General features: G+C 36.6%; 1 long non-coding RNA gene across 5 annotated transcripts in view; it reads right to left on the bottom strand.

Moving 5' to 3' along the window:
• LOC147827898 (uncharacterized) overlaps positions 1 to 18,663 on the bottom strand; it is a 33,220-nt gene that overhangs the window by 5,436 nt on the left and 9,121 nt on the right. For all 5 annotated transcript variants that reach the window (XR_015451632.1, XR_015451629.1, XR_015451630.1 and 2 more), the window contains one exon: positions 2,613 to 2,664. This is a non-coding gene — a long non-coding RNA (uncharacterized LOC147827898). The remainder of the gene's footprint in view (positions 1 to 2,612; positions 2,665 to 18,663) is intronic.

The following is an 18,663-nucleotide window of genomic DNA, read 5'->3' as shown; positions in this document are numbered from 1 at the left end:
TTACTACTGTAGTAGTTGGCCCTTTCCTAAATTCTGGTAATGTAAGAATTCCTCCCATGGAGTCTTTCTTCTAGCAGGAAGCACAGATAATTAAACAGGGAGATAAAATGAATTGCTTCCCAAAGGAGGCACATTTGACAGAGAGCTGCCAGGGCACATTTCTCATACACTCTTACCATTCAAACCACTGCTTTTTTAACCCTGTTACTTTACACTGGTGGTATGCATTGAAAAAACAGTAACATGGCATACAATGAAGACCTGCTTTGAATAATTTCTACACATTTCACGTAAATTTTTGAGGAAAGCACATATTCTGTTGTTTTGGGGTAACAGTTCTTCCTTTATCTTCAAGTAGGGGACTGGAACTAGACAGAGAGCGACCCAGGAGAAGAGCAGAAAAGTGGACTCCTAAATCTGAGTAATGAAATTTCTTTTTAATATTTCTTCATTCTTTTGCATCCTATCCCCAAGGGAGCCCCATGACAGTGACATCAACTGCAGCTATCATAAATAAGGAGGGTGGTGTCTTAGTCCATCCAGAACATTGTATAACAAAATTCCTCAGACAGGGTGGTGAGCAAACAGTGGAAATTTGTATCTCCCAGTTATGAAAGCTAAGAAGTCTGAGATCAGGCACCAGAAGTTCAATGTCTGCTGAGGACCTATTTCCAGCTTCAGAGAGTACTTTCTAACTATGTCCTCACATGGTGGAATGAGTAAAAGTTCTTGCTGGGGTCTCTTTTATACGGGCACTAAACCTACTTATGACAGCTCTGCCTCCACGCCCAAATCATGTTCTAAAGGCTTCATCTCCTAATATTATCACATTGGTCATTCAGTGTATCAATTATTGGGGGTACACATATACATAGACCATAGAACAGGGGAAATTTCTACTTTGATCAGATAGCTGTGGTCCAAAAATGGTAGAATGAACATGTTCCTTGCACTTTGGGATAGTGTGCATGTGAACAGGAATGGGGTCGTTAAAGGCTCAGATCTACGGCCAGAGAGCTACAATGATAACAGAACTGAAGAGTACTATACAGAGGAAATCATGGAGAAAGTGAAGCACAGGAAAATGACTCTATAGAATTAAGAACTGCCAAGCTTAACCTGGACTACATATATGAATCAGATACTAAATGTCATATTAAAGACAATAAAAATAGAACTATGGGATAGGTTATCTCTCTAATCCCAGCCTAGTCATATATGGCCCAGAATGAAGAAGGACTGCAAAAACATCATACATGGAACTGACATTGAAACACAATAGAAAACAGGCTAGTCAAAGCTTGCATCCTAAAGCCAACCAAAATTACAGTTTTCCAAAGGAGTTTAGAAAGTCCCTGTGTTTCATAATGTAATAGTCCAAAATATCCAAAATACAATCTATACTTACTCCATGTTCAAAGAAATAGGAAAATGTCCATTTGCATAGGAAAATATAATCAACTAATGCTAATACCAAGATAATACAGATATAGGAATTATTAGAAAAAGTTTTCAAAGCAAGTATAAAAATGTTCAGAAGCAGGTGGTGGCACATGTCTGTAATCCCAGCACTTAGGAGACTGAAGCAGAAGGATTGCTGCAATTTTGAGGTCAGCCTGGGCTACAGAACAAGTTCAAAGCCGGCCTGACCCAGTCTGAACTACACAGTGAGACCCTGTCTCAAAAAACAAACAAAAAACATGCTCAAACATGTAAGGCTACATATTTTTTAAAAACTGAAATGTATAAAGTATCAGCAAAGAAGTATAATACATAATAAGATCCAAATGAAAATATTTAGAACCATGGATTACAAAAACTGATCTCTCTTTCCACTTAAAAATAAAAGATGAAAGAAGAAAACGTTAGTCAATTTGAAAATAGAAAAAGCCAGGCATGGTGGTGTATGCCTATAATCCCATCACTTGGGAGGCTGAGGCAGGAGGATTACCATGAGTTTGAGGCCAGCCTGGGCTATATAGTGAGTTCAAGACCAGCCTGGACTACATAGAAAGATTGTCTCAAAAAAACAAAAACAAACAAAGAAAAAAAAAGAAAAAAGAAAGACACCACCGCCAACAAAACTCTCCCAAAACAGAATAGTATCTGGTATCTGGTGAAATCTAATAGGGTATTTTTATCCATCTGAATTTTAAAAAAATGTTTAATGATTGAAAAGAAAACATAACATTTTCTGAAGAGATTTAATGTGTGGATATGTCACACAAGACAATTACAAATAAAGAGATAGGGCAAAAAACTTAATGTTGCTAAATTTTCTACATTCCATTTCAAGTAATAAAATATTGGTTCTAAGCAGACTGTTAAATGTTAAATGATTTTAATCTCTAGAGCATCTGTTCAAAAATTAGACAAAGAGGTATAGTTTAAAACATGATAAGGTAATAAAATTGGGAAAATAAAAAATGTTTAAAGAATAGTTCAAAAGGCAGCAAAGGAAAACAGGAACAAAAATTAAAAAGTAACAATCAGAAATTAAATAGTGCAATGATAGATGTAAACCTAAACACAAATATAAATTTTCTAAATACCAATTCAGATACATAAATTTTCACAAAAGAAAGAAGTAGAAGTCCTAACCATATACTTACTATAAGAAAGTCAACTTGGGCCAGGAATTTAGCTCAGTGGTTCTGCTGCCTACTTCACAACAGCAAGGTCCCGAGTTCAATCCCCAGTACTGAAGGGAAAAAACAAAAAGAAAGTCAACTCAAACATAATGTTTTAGGTATATTAAAAGCAAAAACTGGTCAAGTATAAGAAACATAAAAGGAATAGAGACCACTTTCATAGATACCATAGTCATTCCAACAATATTGTGTTTTAAAAATAGGAAAAGAATAAAAAACAAAGAAAAACAAAATATTCCTATAGAAAAAAACAATCAACAGTTTTATAATCAATTTCATGAAAATTATAAACCAATACTTGAAAAACTAAGGAAGCAATCACTATACTGAGGGAAAACCATAAAGAGAAATACAAGAACTCAGAGACAAGACGGCCAAGAAACAGTGGGTTATGATGGGACAAGAACTTGAAGAACTCCAGTGGAAATAATAGAAGAAACAGGGAAAAAAATTCAGAAGTCAAAAGTAAATCTGAAGAAAAATAAACATTAAAAACCTTGGATAAGCTGGTCTTGGTGGTACAGGCCTGCAATCCTAGCACTCTAGCAGTCTAAGGCAAGAGAATTCCAAATTTGAGCCTATCCTGGGCAACTTAGCAAATCAGCGAGCCTCTGTCTCAAAAATAAAAAGTGGGCTACAGATGTAGGTCAATACAAAGGCCTTGTGTTCAATCCCTAGTACCACCACTAAAAAAATAAATAAAGTTGGATAAAATAATGAAGTTCAAATTCATAATAACTAAAAACTCTTGAAACAATAAATTTATGATTAAATTAAATATATTACCTTTCAATATAAATTAGGTATAGATATAGATCTCATAATCTTATAGCAACATTTCACCTAGTAGCAAAGCCCTACAGGATTTCAACTAACTTCAGAAATAAGGAAAGAATGCCTACTATCTCTACTACTACTTAGCATGATACTAGAGGTACAAGTCAATGCATTTAGACCAGACAAAACAGAGGCAAATGAATTAGAAAAGAAGAAAGTAATCTTTTTAAACAGATATGATAGTATACATTGAAAACCTATTTATTCAAACAATATTGTTTTTTTAAACAATAAATATTAGAAATAAAATTGGAATATTCAAAACTAAAGAAAACTATAGATGGGAAGATATGCTTTTTCTTGGCTAAAGATTCTCAAAATCAAGACAAGCAGGTCGGCCCACACCCTGCCAAGGTCCCCAGTCGCACGGAACACAGGCTGAATCAGCCCGCCCCAGACAGGTCTGTGCACGCCCTACCGAGGTCCTGAGTCAGGCAAAAGATGCTGAATCAGCCTGCTGCAGACAGGCAGGTCTGTGCATGCCCTACCGAGGTCCAGAGTCATGCGGAAGACTCCGAATCACCCCACTGCAGACAGGCAGCCACCTGATTCCACATTACAAAGGCGCAGAGGACACCAGACCACCAGACCAAGGTACAGTGTCCCACTGTTCCCGGCCCAGAGATAGGGGCTTCTGAGCCGACATCCCACTGCTCCTGGTCCAGAGGAAGGGGTTTCCCGGTCACCATCACTCCCGCTGCTCCCAGCCCAGAGGAAAGGGCTTTTAGGCCACCTTCTGTCCCGCTGCTCCTGGCCCAGAGGAAGGGGCTTCCAGGCCACCATCCCTCCCACCACTCCTGCCCAGAGGGAGGGGCTTCTGAGCCACCATCCCACTGTTCCTGGTCCAGAGGAAGGGGTTTCCCGGCCACCATCCCTCCAGCTGCTCCCAGCCCACAGGAAAGGGATTTTGGGTCACCATCCCTACCCCACTGTACCCAGCCCCTGTCCCACCTCACCCACCTCAGAGGAGGTAATCCGAGCAGGCGCTAACAGCCCCCCGCCCACCCCAGTCGAAATGAGAAAACACACAAATAAGTCTCAAAACCAGACTTCCAGATCACCTGCAGCAACCCCAAAGGGAAATGAGATGGAACACTCTGATACTCAACCACCTGGACCCACTGAACTGGCAACAAAAAGGGATCTGGAAAAAATGAAATCAGAAATAATTTCTCAGATAACAGGAGAAATTGTGCCCTTAGTGCAAGACATGATTAATAAAACTAGAGAAGAGCTGAGGAACAGGATGGAATCCCAACATAAGAAACAAATGGAATCCATAAAACAGATGCAAATAGATTTCCAGGACATGAAAAACTCCACTGAAAGTCTACACAGCAGGATGAGCCAGTGTGAGGACAGAATTTCAGATATAGAAGATAAGATTGCAATTAGTGACCAGGAAAAGAAAAATTGCTTCAAAATTATAAGGGAACATGAGAAATCAATCCAGCAGCTGCTAGATGATGCAAAGAAGAATAACATAAGACTGATTGGGCTCAAGGAAGAAACAGGAGAGCGTGGAGATAACATAAAAAATCTCTTCACAGAAATAATGGCAGAAAACTTCCCAAGCAGGGCAAAAGAGCTTTACATACAGATAAGTGAGGCATATAGGACTCCAAATAGCCTTGATCAAAAAAAATCTACACATAGGCATATAATTGTTAACATTCCAGAAACACAACAGAAGAACAAAGTTCTCCAAGCAGTCAGAGAAAAGAAACAAATCACATACAAAGGAAAGCCCATCAGAATCACAGCAGACTTCTCAACACAAACCATCAAGGCAAGAAGAGCTTGGAGTGACATATTCCAAGCCCTAAAAGAAAACAGCCTCCAACCCAGATTGATGTACCCTGCAAAACTATCTTTCAAAATGGAGGGAGAAATAAGATACTTTCATGACAAAGAGCATCTTAGGAACTTCGTGAATACCAAACCAGCACTCCAAAGAATTTTACACAATATCCTAGGAACAGACATTGAGGATCACAACCCCAGGAAGCAAAGCAGAATGAACCCATCTGGCATGACAAGAAATTAAATGTAAAGGGGGAGAACCCAACAAAAAGAAAAAGTCATGGCAATGACCAATCAATACGTTTCAGTTATAACCATCAATGTTAATGGTCTCAATTCACCAATCAAAAGAAATAGACTGGCAGAATGGGTCAAGAAGCAAAATCCAAAAATATGCTGCATACAAGAAACACACTTAAATCCAAAGGAAACTCATAGACTGAAAGTTAAAGGGTGGAAAACAATACTGCATGTGACAGGAACCCAAAAAAAAGCAGGAGTAGCTATCCTCTGGGCAGATCAAGTAGATTTCAAACCAACACTGATGAAGAGAGATGAAGAAGGACACTACATCCTTGTAAAGGGAAGAATCCAAGAGGAAGAGATGACAATCATAAATATCTATGCACCAAACACTAGTGCACCCAACTATATAAAACAAATACTAATGGACATGAAAAGTCATATATGCACTAATACAATTGTAGTGGGGGACCTCAACACCCCACTGTCACAAATAGATAGATCAACTAGACTAAAAATAAGTAATGAAATACTAGAACTCAATTGACCTCTTGAACAAATGAACTTAACAGATGTTTACAGAGTCTTCCACCCCACAAAATCAGAATACACATTCTTCTCAGCTGCACATGGGTCATTCTCCAAAATAGGCCAAATACTCACACATAGAACGTGTTTCAGTAAGTGCAAAGGAATTGAAGATATCCCCTGTATATTATCAGACCATAGTGAGATGAAATTGGAGATCCATAGCAAAAGAAACTCAAAAAATTTCATAAACATGGGGAAATTGAACAACACACTTCTGAATAACCAATGGGTCACAGAGGAAATTAAAGAAGAAATCAGACAGTTCCTTCAATTAAATGACAATGACAATACAACATATCAGAATCTATGGGACACAATGAAAGCAGTCTTACGGGGAAATTCATAGCAGTGAATACGCATATTAGGAAAACAGAACGAGCCCAATTAAACAACCTGATGCTGAACCTCAAACTTCTAGAAAAAGAAGAGTAGCACCACCTGCTGCGCAAGTACAAGGACCCGAGTTCGATCCCTATTACCAAAAAAAAAAAAAACAAGAAAAGAAAAAGAAGAGCAGGACAACCCCAAAGCTCATACAAGGAAGGAAATTATGAAGATCAGAGAAGAAATCAATGCAATTGAGACTAAGAGAATGATACAAAATAATCAATGAAGCCAAGAGTTGGTTCTTTGAAAGAATCAACAAAATTGACAAACCTTAGCCAACCTTATCAGAAAAAGGAAAGAAAAGGTCCAAACCCATGCAATTAGGAATGAAAAGGGTGAAATGACAACAGACCCAGCAGAAATCCAGAGGATCATCAATACTTACTTCATGAACCTATACGCCAATAAGATGGAAAACACAGAAGAAACAGACAGATTCCTAGATATGCAGGAATTACCAACATTGAATGAAGAAGACCTAAAACATTCTAAATGACCCAATATCAATCAATGAAATTGAAAATGGAATTAAAAACTGAGCAACTGAGAAAAACCCGGGTCTTGATGGCTTCACTGCTGAACTCTACTAGACATTTAGAGAGGAACTACTACCACTAGTGTTTAAACTCTTCAATGAAATTGAAAGGGAAGCAATACTCCCAAATTCATTCCTGGAAGCAAGCATCACCTTGATCCCCAAAGCAGAGAAAGACCCAACTGAAAAGGAGAACTATAGGCCAATCTCACTAATGAACATAGTTGCAAAAATCCTTAATAAGATACTGGCAAACAGAATGCAGAAGATCATCATGAAGATCATACACCCTGATCAAGTGGGATTCATCCCAGGGATGCAAGGATGGTCCAACATACACAAATCAATCAGTGTAATACACTATATCAATAGAGCCAAGGACAAAAACCATAGGATTATCTCCATAGACGCAGAAAAAGCATTTGACAAAATCCAACATGCATTTATGATAAAAACCCTACAAAGAATTGGAATAGATGGTCTCTACCTCAAATTGATAGAAGCCATCTGTGAAAAACCAACAGCCAATATCATACTAAATGGTCAAAAACTGAAATCCTTCACACGAAAATCAGGAACAAGACAAGGATGTCCACTAACACCACTTTTGTTCAATATAGTTCTGGAAACATTAGCCATGGGAATTAGACAGGAGAAAGAAATAAAAGGAATAAAGATAGGAAATGAAGAAGTCAAATTGTCATTATTTGAAGATGACATGATACTGTATATAGAAGACCTCAAGAACTCCATCAAAAGTCTTCTAGACTTAATAACCAAATTCAGTCAAGTAGCTGGTTACAAGGTCAACACACAAAAATCAACAGCTTTCCTCTACACGAATGACAGACTCACTGACACAGAAATAGGTCAAATAATTCCTTTCACAATAGCATCCAAAAAACTGAAATACCTAGGAATCAACCTAATGAAAGAAATCAAATACCTCTTCTCTGAAAACTATAGCACTCTAAAAAGGGAAATTGAAGATGACATCAGAAAATGGACAAACATCCCCTGCTCCTGTGTAGGAAGGATTAATATAGTAAAAATGGCCATACTTCCAAAACTGCTATACAGATTCAATGCAATTCCAATTGAGACCCCAGTAGCATACTTCACAGACCTTGAGAAAACAATCCAAAAATTCATTTGGAACAAGAAGAGACCGAGAATAACAAAAGCAATTCTAGGTAAAAGAGGCATAGCAGGGGGTATCACAATCCCCAACCTGTAACTATAATACAAAGCTACTGTGATAAAAACAGCATGGTACTGGCAAAGAAACAGACTTGAGGACCAGTGGAACAGATTAGAAGATGCAGAAACAACTACAGACCCACTCAGCCAGCTCATCTTCTATAAAGGAGCCAAACACCCTCACTGGAGGAAAGACAGCCTCTTTAATAAATGGTGCTGGAAACATTGGGCTTCAACTTGCCAAAGATTAAAACTAGGCCTATACTTCTCACCATGCACTAAACTAAAATCAAAATGGATTAAAGATCTAAATATTAAAATAGAAACACTGAATCAGCTGGAACAGAGGTTAGGTAGAACTCTTGAAGACATTGGTGGAGGAAAAGATTTTATGAACAAAACCTCAGTTGCCCGTGAAGTAGCACAAACAATCACAAGTGGGATCTCCTCTTATTAAAAAGCTTCTGCACAGCAAGAGAAACCACCAGCAGTGAGAAGAGACAACCCACAATGTGGGAAAAAAATCTTCACCTGCTCTTCCTCAGACAAAGGTCTACTATCTCGAATCTATAAAGAACTTAAAAAGATCAGACCTCCCAAATTTAAAAACCCAATCCAAAAATGGGCATCTGAAATGAACAGACATTTCTCAGACAAAGAAGTAGAAATAGCAAATAAAGACATGAAAAAATGTTCCACATCACTGGTCATTCAAGAGATGCAAATGAAAACAATGCTGAGATTCCACCTCACTCCAGAAAGAATGGCTGCTTTCATGAAATCAACCAATAACAAATGCTGGCTCAGCTGTGGAGAAAGAGGAACCCTGCTCCACTGCTGGTGGGAGTGTAGACTGGTGCAACTACTGTGGAAATCAGTATGAAAATACCTCAAAGAACTAGGACTGGAAGTCTCATTTGACCCAGCTATGCCTCTGCTGGGGATCTTCCCCAAATAATTAAAAGAATCATACCACAGTGATATATGTGCACCCATGTTTATAACAGCACAGTTTGTGATTGCTAAAATTTGGAAACAGCCCAAATGTCCATCAACTGGAGACTGCATAAAGAAAATGTGGGGTTTTTTTATAAAATGGAGTACTACTCAGCCATAAAAAATGAGAATTTAGAGACATTTATAGCTAAATGGATGCACATATTGAGGCGATATTCTTAAGTGAAATAAATAGGACACACATGTATAAATACCGAATAGTTTCTCTGGTGTGAGAAACTGAAAGCGTAAATAAGGACTAAAATGTATAATAGGTAATGTGAAATAGGAAGAAAAGGGGCAAAGGGGAAGGAAGTGGGAGGGGTAGGGGAAAGGATAGAAGGGAATGGGATTAATATGAGAAAATGGAAAAATAGGAACAAAATCTTTGTAAATAGGGAGGAATGGAGGGGTTGAAGGGAGGGCTGGGCAAGGGTGAAAAATAAAAACAGAGAGATTATATAAAGGTGCAAATTTCCAATGATTAATGTCATTATATTATATACCTAAAATGTACCAATGATTAGAGTGAATAATCAATTATGCAAAATAGGAAGAAAAGGTCCAAAGGGGTAGAGGTAGTGGGAGGGGCAGGGGAAAGGAAAGAAGGGAAAGGAAAAATGATGAGAAATGTAAAAAATGGAAATAAAGTCTTTGTAAATAGGGAAGGGTGGAGGGGGTGAAGGGAGGGCTAGGAATGGGGAAAAAATAAGAACCAAGATGCATCATGTAAAGGTAAAAGTTCCCAATGAGAAATGTAATTGTGTTGTATTCCTAAAATGTACCAATAAAAGAATTTAAGAAAAAACAAAAGGAATCTGTGAATCAATTTTGATAATGAATAAGGATGGAAGGAGGGAGGAAGGGAGGGGAAAAAGGAAGGAAAGAAAACAGATCTTTTACTTATAGGAGTACGCTAATAAAGATGGAAGAAGAGTTGGGGTAAGGAACTCAAAATTATTTAACTATAATAGTAAAAATTGGAAGAGAAAAATAGCAACTACACGGTAAATCAATATCAGCAGTGAAGGGCAATAGGCCTCCAAAAGTGATATCCTCAGAATATAATATCACAAATCCAATGTTTTAACCAGCAATTCTTAAATCTAATCATAAGAAAATATCAAAGAAAAATGAAGATTATTCTATTTTTATAATGGCCTGTATATTTCACAATGTCAAAGTCATAAAGGAGCTATTCCAGAATAGAGGTGACTAAAGGGAAATAATAGCTAAATATAATACATGATCCTGATATAGAGGCAAAATGCTATAAGGAATACTATTTATCAATTGATAAAATTAGAAATATTGTAAGTATTGCACCAATATTAATTTTTCTTAAGATGATAACCATACTATGTTACTGTAAGAGAATATACTTCTTAGGAAATGAAAACTGGAATACTTTGGGGTAAAACTATGATTTGTGTAACTTATTCTTGAATGGTTCAGAAAAGAATTTATATCTATTTATAGGACTATTTATAGTCATATATTATATTGTCATGATTAGATTAGATTAAACAGACAATAAGGCAAACAGTACAAAATGTTGAAAAATTTGAGTAAAAAGTATATGGGAGATTCTGTACCTTTCTTGAAATTTTTCTGCAAGTTTGAAATTATCTATAAATAAAATGAATTTTTAAACTTGAAGGAAAAAGATTATATACTATGTGTTCTAGGTTGAATTGTGTCCCTCTCCAAAGAGACAGTAAATTCCTAAACCCTTACACTTGAGGCTTTGACCTTATTTAGAAAGACGGTCTTTGCAAATGTAATAAGTATCTTGAGATAAAAACCATACTGGATTAGGGTGGGCCCTAAATCTAATGACTAGTGTTCATATAAGAAGCAAAGATACAAAGAAGCACACAGAGAAAAGGCCAGGTAAAGAGAAAGGCAGAGAGAGATTAGAGACATGCACACACAAAACAATGCCAAAGATTTTGAAGAATTAATTCACTTGATCATGTATTCTGAAATTTTATTTACTCTATTATATGATTTGTCATCTATATGGGTATACTCTTACTTTACCTTTAAGAGCCCAATGTTTTGCTATTGATAATACTTATATATAGTAGAATATATAATGAACTGTACAACTGCCGTGCTTAGCAGGGACTTCTCACGGAAATTGCTGGGATGTAAAAGGCTTATGGAAAAGTGATGGGTCAAAATATCCATAAAAATGTATGCTCTTGTAGATGTGAAGACATTATGCATTCGATTTAGACATCCTGAAATTCAGCCATCAGGTCCTTATTTGTATAGTAATAAAATGAATGATGTTGTGAACAGACTTGTTGCTCCCAACTCCCAAACTAAACAGAATGTGACATTCAATAATTGGTTTATCAGTTTCCAGCTGATGTTACATTTGCTAACAGGGCACAAGTTGACCAGTGCAGGAACTATATGCTGAAACAAAGCAGAAATTCCAAATGAAATATTGCAATTTCAAAACAGATTAATTGTATAGTACAATTTTTGGATTTCAGAAAGATTTACATTGGCCTCGTATATGGCAAAGAAAACTAAACTGGTACTGCTGTCAGCATTGCACCATGATAGAAATATTGATAGTGAAACCTCAACAAAATGGAAGCCTGAGATGGAAACTTCCTACAATAAAACCAAAGGTGGAGTAGATGCTGATGAGTTATGCAGCAACTATGATGTCGCTGGAAACACAAAGCATTGGCCAATGGTTTGATATTTTATTTTATTGATACTTTATTTCCCTGCTAAGTTCATGTTGTACAATATGGTAAAAAGCTCCTGACAAAACAGGAAAAGAAGAGAGGTGACAACACCGCCACATAGGAAAGGAAAGCTAAGCTTTAAGTGCTGTCAGTGTAAGCAAGACAAGTGCATTGAACATGCAGTTGTCATGTGTGAAGCCTTGGGTTTGACGATTGAAGAAAGCTTATTTTTGTTTTTGAGTTCTAGTGGTATTTTCATTATAGTTTATATAGGAATTTATTTCTGATGTTATCTTTTTGGTATTGTAAGCAAGTAGACAGCTAATGTGAAAATGTTGATGTAGGGGCCAGGGATTTAGCTCAGTGGTTCTGCCGCCTGCCTCGCAAGGGCAAGGTCCTGAGTTCGATCCCCGGTACTAAAAAAACAAAACAAACAAACAAACAAAAAAGAAAATGTTGATGTCTATTCCAAATGCACAATACATATTAATATTTTATTTTATTGATATTTTACGTTCCTGTTAACTACACATTGTATAATATAATAAGAAACTCCTGACAAATCATCAAGACCAGTGAGATGTCAAATATGTCCTATAAAAAGGCCAGGAAAGCAAAACACATGTGCTGTCAGTGTAAGTGATACATGTGTATGGAACACGCTGTTGTCATGTGTGAAGACCGCCTTAAGTGTGACAGTTGAAGTAAAGATACTTTGTAAAGTGCTACTGGTATTTTCATTGTAGTTCCTGTAAGAATTTATTTGTGATGTTCTTTTTTAGATTTTGTACAACAAAACACAGTCAATGTTGAAAATTTTGATGCTTTTTTATAAACACTCAGTAAATATTAAAAATTCAACACCATCTTTTTGTGATTTATTCCTGTTAAGTACTCATTATTTAATATAATAAAACTCATAAAATTAAAATTAATAATTCATCAATAGAAAAATTCTAAAGAATAAGCGTTGGTCTGGCAAACCCACGTTTATGTGCCTTTACGACAAAGTTAGTATTATGCTCCTAACCCTAACCTCAGTCATCTGTGAAAAGCTCCACCTATGACTGCATGAGGCTTTGGGCAGACATTTAGATGCAAGTCAAAATATGGTTCTTGATCTTCATGTTCCTTACTAATACTATGGTACCTTTACTCTTTTTTTGGTTGTTGTTTGTTTTTTGTTTTTTTGGTACCAGGGATCGAACTCAGGTCCTTGTGCTTGCGCAGCAGGCGGCGAAACCACTGAGCTAAATCCCCGGCCCCCAACAGTTACTCTTAATAATACAAGATTAATGCTTCCTGGTAAACATCAACTATAGATTAACTATGAAAAATTTCTATCTTTAGCACTTATATTTGCTAATCTTTTCTCATCATAAAATGCCTACACATAGGCTTTTTTTTTTAAGTTCTTTTATTGGTACATTTTAGGTATACAATTCATTTACATTTATCATTGGGTGTTTGTACCTGTTCATGATGTATCTTGGTTCTTATTTTTTCCCCATTACCTGTGCGCCCTTCACCCCCTCCACCCTTCCTTATTTACATAGACTTCATTTCCATTTTTTTTTCTTTTCTCATAGTTTTTCCTTTCCCTCCTTTCCTTTCCCCTTCCCCTCCCTTCACTCCTTCGTCTTTGGACCATTTTTTCTATTTCAAATTATCGATTATTCATTTTAATCATTTTAACCCTTGTTTACACTTTCAGTTTCTCACACTAGAGAAACTATTCAGTATTTACACATGTGGGTCCTATTTATTTCCCTTAAGAGTATGGCCTTGATATGCATTCATTTAGCTATAAATGACTCTAGCTTTTTGATCTTTATGGCTGAGTAGTACTGCATTTTATAAAAAAATGGAGCTTTTAAACATAATTTAGAAAATTCCCTAAAAACTATAGGAAGAAAAAAAACTGTACTACAAAATAAAAATTGAAATATTTTTTAATTTTATTTTTTATTAGTACATGTTTATAGCACATAATCTTTACATTCCTTGTGTGGCATCAGCACATGTATATAACACATCTTAATTCCTTTTTTCATCCTGTTTCCCTTTCCTTCCTCTTCCTCTATCTTTTGATTCCTTTCCCTATGAGAAAGATCTATCTCCCTACTTCCTCTTATCTTGTATTTTATTCTTTATTCTTTGGGGTTTTCATATAAGAGAAACCATGTGACATTTAAGCTTATGTGTCTGATTTATTTCACTTAACATTATGGTCTCAAAGTGCACCCATTTTTTTTTAACCAATGACTAAAGTTTATCTTTTTTATGGCAAAGCAGTTCTCCATTGTGTATAAATACCACATTTTCTTTCTCCATTCATCTGTTGGTGGACATAAAAGATGCTTCCAAGATTTAGCTATTATGAATTGTGCTGCTGTAACAATGGGTATGCATGTTTTACTATAAAATGATGTCTTTAACTCTTTTGGGAAAATAGTTAGAAGGTGAATAGCTGAGTCAAATGCAATTTCTAGTTTCAGTTTTTTGAGGACTCTCCATACTAATTTTCAAAGTGACTGTAGTAGTTTACATTCCCACTAAAAGTATAGAAGGGTTCTTTTTTCACCACAGCCTCACAGCATTTATTATTATTTGATTTCTTGATGATGGTCATTCTTTCTGGGGTAAGATGAAACGTTAAGTGTTGTTTTAATTTGCATTTCTCTAATGGCCAGTGATGTTGAGCATTTCTTCATGTATTTACTGGCCATTTATATTTCTTCTGTGAACCGTCTGTTCATTTCACTTACTCACAGATTGAGTCTCTTATGTGGGGGGGGTCTGATTTTTTAAAATTCTTTATATATTCTAAATATTTTAAAACTGAAGTAAAAGTCAAACCTATTTAAGTGTATGTAGAGCAAGGATACAAGGGTGTAACAAATGTATCTGAACATAACTCTGAAAGCCTATGTTCTAAACTTTAAAACCAAAGAAATGAGAACCAGTTACCTGTAATTAGCACATAAAGTTAAAAAAAAAGTACGTAAGGGAATATTTTGAGTTGATAGTCATTGTAAAGTATTATCACACATAGAATATATAGTGCATATATATTTTAAACCACTGTTAATATAAATGAAAATATATTCACAAAAATAAGTGAGATATTCATGTGAATTTCTCAGTTTAGATAAAGTATTGTTTAGGAATCTGAGGGAAATGAGACTTTGGTATAATGTCAGAACCTATTCATTGAATTCCAAACTTCCATAGCCCCAAAACTCTAAGGAGATGTTCTTGTCTGAGTGAACCCTAATTTTATTCACATACTGGTAGCAAAGTACGCAGAGCAGTAGACTCAGCTGCAGGAGATGAGTCATGATTAGTCTAATCAAATTCTTCTTTGAGTAACTGGTTTAGTGCTGGGCAGATGACTCAGTTCTAGCCAATAAGTCTTGATAGGATATCAATGAAGTGGACTTCTGTATAAGATTTTCTTCCCTGATAGAGAGGCAGGGGGTGGGGAGGAAGAGAAAATGCCAAGAGAAAATCTCATGCTTCATAATTTTGGGAGAAGTTATGTGAGGCTCTGATACTTGCAGCTTTAGCAGTTATGTTTGGCACTAGAGAACAAGGAAAAAAACAAAACTTCAGCCCCTAAAGCCAGCCGAATAGAAAGATGGGGAGTCTGGGGCTCTGTGAACATTACTAAACCACTGATTGACCAGGCCTAGAGTTACTTTCCTCCAGACCTCTTGTCCTGTCAGGCAATCAGCACCTACTGTATATGCTGCATGTTGTTGGGAACTTTATGACTTGGAGCCAAAATATATCCTACCCGATAGGGGTATAAAATACAAGTATACTTTTGGGGATAGTCAGTACCTTTGCAGAAGGGCCTAAATAACCTATGAGTAGGATGGGACACTGAATTCAGAACCAAAGGCAGTGTCAGGAACATCAGAGAACTGACCTTTGTATATTCTTTCCTTTGTCGTATGCACCAGGGGCTGACTTTCACTAAAAATTACCCCTTTGCAATTATGAAAAAGTTGACTCAGGCTAGAATTGCAAATAGAAAATCCTATTTCTTAAAGTTGACTAAACAATTAAAAAATTTTAACTAACCAAATCATAGGTCTTGATGGCCCAGTTGCTTCTCTGGATATGTTCATATTGTTAAGTCTTTAGATCATGTAAATGTTTCTACACTATTCCATGTACAGAAGAGAAAAATACAATGCGTGAAGTGACAATACACTAGATTTGATATAGAAGCCCTGGTACTGAGTTCTGGCTCTACCAGTAACTAACTCTAAAACTCCAGACTTCAATATCCTTATCTGTACATGATACTTATGTAATGAAATTCTATAAACATTATATGTGATAGTGCAGAAAATGTTGTGTACAAGCAAGCTATTTAATGACATATAGGCTGATTTTCTGAAATGAATAAATGATTCCTCAGTTTACTACAAAAACTGAAATTCACCCACAACAAAAAAGAATCATTGTTTTGAGTTTCAGGAAGCATCAAGCTTTCTTTGAACATTATGCTCACTGTTGATGTTGATGTTTCATGTTGGCAATCAGCATCAAAGAAAGGTTTGTGTCAAAATACATGTATTTGTGCAGACCCTAAGTATCATTACACTTTTTATTTTAGTCTATCAATATGCAAATACACCATTTATGTAATTTGCAATTCTCAAAATCAAAACTAGGCAAAATTGTTAAAATAAAAGAGACCAGTAGACTAGTATTTTTCATGAAAAAAATTTAAAATTCTAAACTACCCTTTCACAAATCAAATGCAATATATAAAACCATTACCTTATGACACAATGAGGTTCAACCCAGAAATACAAGTTTGGTTTAACATTCATAACTCAATTAATGTTATCCACCCTATTAACAAAAAATAATCATTTTTCTAAAAAAGAAAAAACATAGGATCATCTTAACAAGTGCAGAAACATCATATGATGAGAACCTACACCTCCTTCTACTAAACCTCTTGCCAAAATGGAAATAGAAGAGAACTTCCTCTACCTGAGAAGGGGCATCTATGAAAACCCTAATGCAAACAACACACTGAACAGCAAAAGATGGAGTTTCCCCCTGAAATGTGGAAACTGGCAAGAATGCCCACTCTCATCTCTCCAATTAAAGAATCAATTGTTATGAACAGTAGAAATGTTCGATATAGAATGGAAATTAGGTATAATTAAAATGGTCTTCAAAATTCCCACCCCGTGTTGTACCCAATCTATATAATTGTTCCCTATTGAGTAATAAGACCATCAATATATTTCACTCCTGTGATTATTTTCACTTATAGTAAAAAGAAATTTGCAGATTTTATGAAGATCCCAAATCCATTTATTCTGAATTAAAATATAAATTATCTAGGTGGGGGTGGGTCTGAATTAGCAGAAGCCCTTAAAGAGCACAAGTGAAAACAAAAAAAAGATAGAAACCAAATGAATTCCATGGGTGCAAGGGATGCTGTCAATGACCTGACCAATCATTCCTCAGGTGGGAACACAGGGTTGGATGATTCACTGATTGCAACCATTGAGCCGTGAGCACTGCATCTCAGTGATGCTCAAACTCCTGATCAATGGAAACTGCAAGGTAATAACTGGGTTTTTCTTAAAGCCACTAAGTGTATAGTACTTTATTACATAGGAATATTAAACTAATATAGATCTCACTCATGACACCATCTGTCTTAGTTATTTTTCTCATTATTGAGACAAAACATTCAACACCTGAAGTTAAAGGAGGAAAGGTTTATTTGGCTCATAGTTTGCAGAGGTTTAAGTTCATAGTAGGCTGGCTCCACGGCAGTGTGGCATGGCAGAGGGCTATCACAGAGGAGAAACAGTTCATGGCAGGCAGAAGGCAGCTAGGCAATAAGCTGCAAGCCACAAATGACCAAACTAGACCTCTTATATTTATCCAAGCTAACCACCCTTAAGGATACACCCAGGGTAGGGCACCATTAATCCTACCCAGAACTATGCCAAACCAAACCAATCAATGAACTAATTTAGTAATCACACACCCTTGATCCCAGCATTATACACTCTAGATCCAGTTACCTCTGAAAAGCCCCACCTATGACAGCATGAGTCTTGAGGGGGCATACAGATACAAGCCATAACATTCCACCCTTGCCCCCTGAAGACTCATGCACATCCCTTCATGCAAAAGGCATTTGGTACATCTCTAACAGTTGCCAACATCTTAACAATTTCAGCACTGCTAAAAAGTCCAAGTCCAAACTCTCTTCTGAGATTTAAGGCAAACTCTTAGCTGGGATTTCCTGTACAAATGGAAAAAAGTTACACAACACACAATGGCACAGGATACACATTACCATTCCAAAAGGTACAAATGGGGGATACAAAGGAATGGGATCAAAGCAAGTCCAAAATCCAGCAGGGCAAACATTAGGTCCTATAGCTCTATGTCCAGGATCAGAGGCAGTCTGTGGCAAGATGTGAAGTCCAAAGGGCTTGGGTAGCTAAGCCCCTACAGCACTGTGTGTGATTGCACCTCCCATGGCTTCTGTCTTTAGCCAGCTTAGCTCACTCCTTGCAGCTTTCCTCAGACAATCTACACTGCTGGCTTCTTTAACCTTCTGATGTCTCCAATGCATCTTCAACTTCACACAGTGCCCTCTCATGGGCACACTGTCTGGCCTCTGAGAGCTTCCAAAATCTGGATGGAAGTCTTC

The sequence above is a fragment of the Heterocephalus glaber genome, unplaced genomic scaffold (genome assembly GCF_053883595.1).
Source record: "Heterocephalus glaber isolate CG9 unplaced genomic scaffold, H.glaber_assembly_v1.0 deba00001429, whole genome shotgun sequence".
Lineage (NCBI taxonomy): Eukaryota > Metazoa > Chordata > Mammalia > Rodentia > Bathyergidae > Heterocephalus > Heterocephalus glaber.
This window is presented reverse-complemented; position numbering and strand designations above follow the sequence as displayed.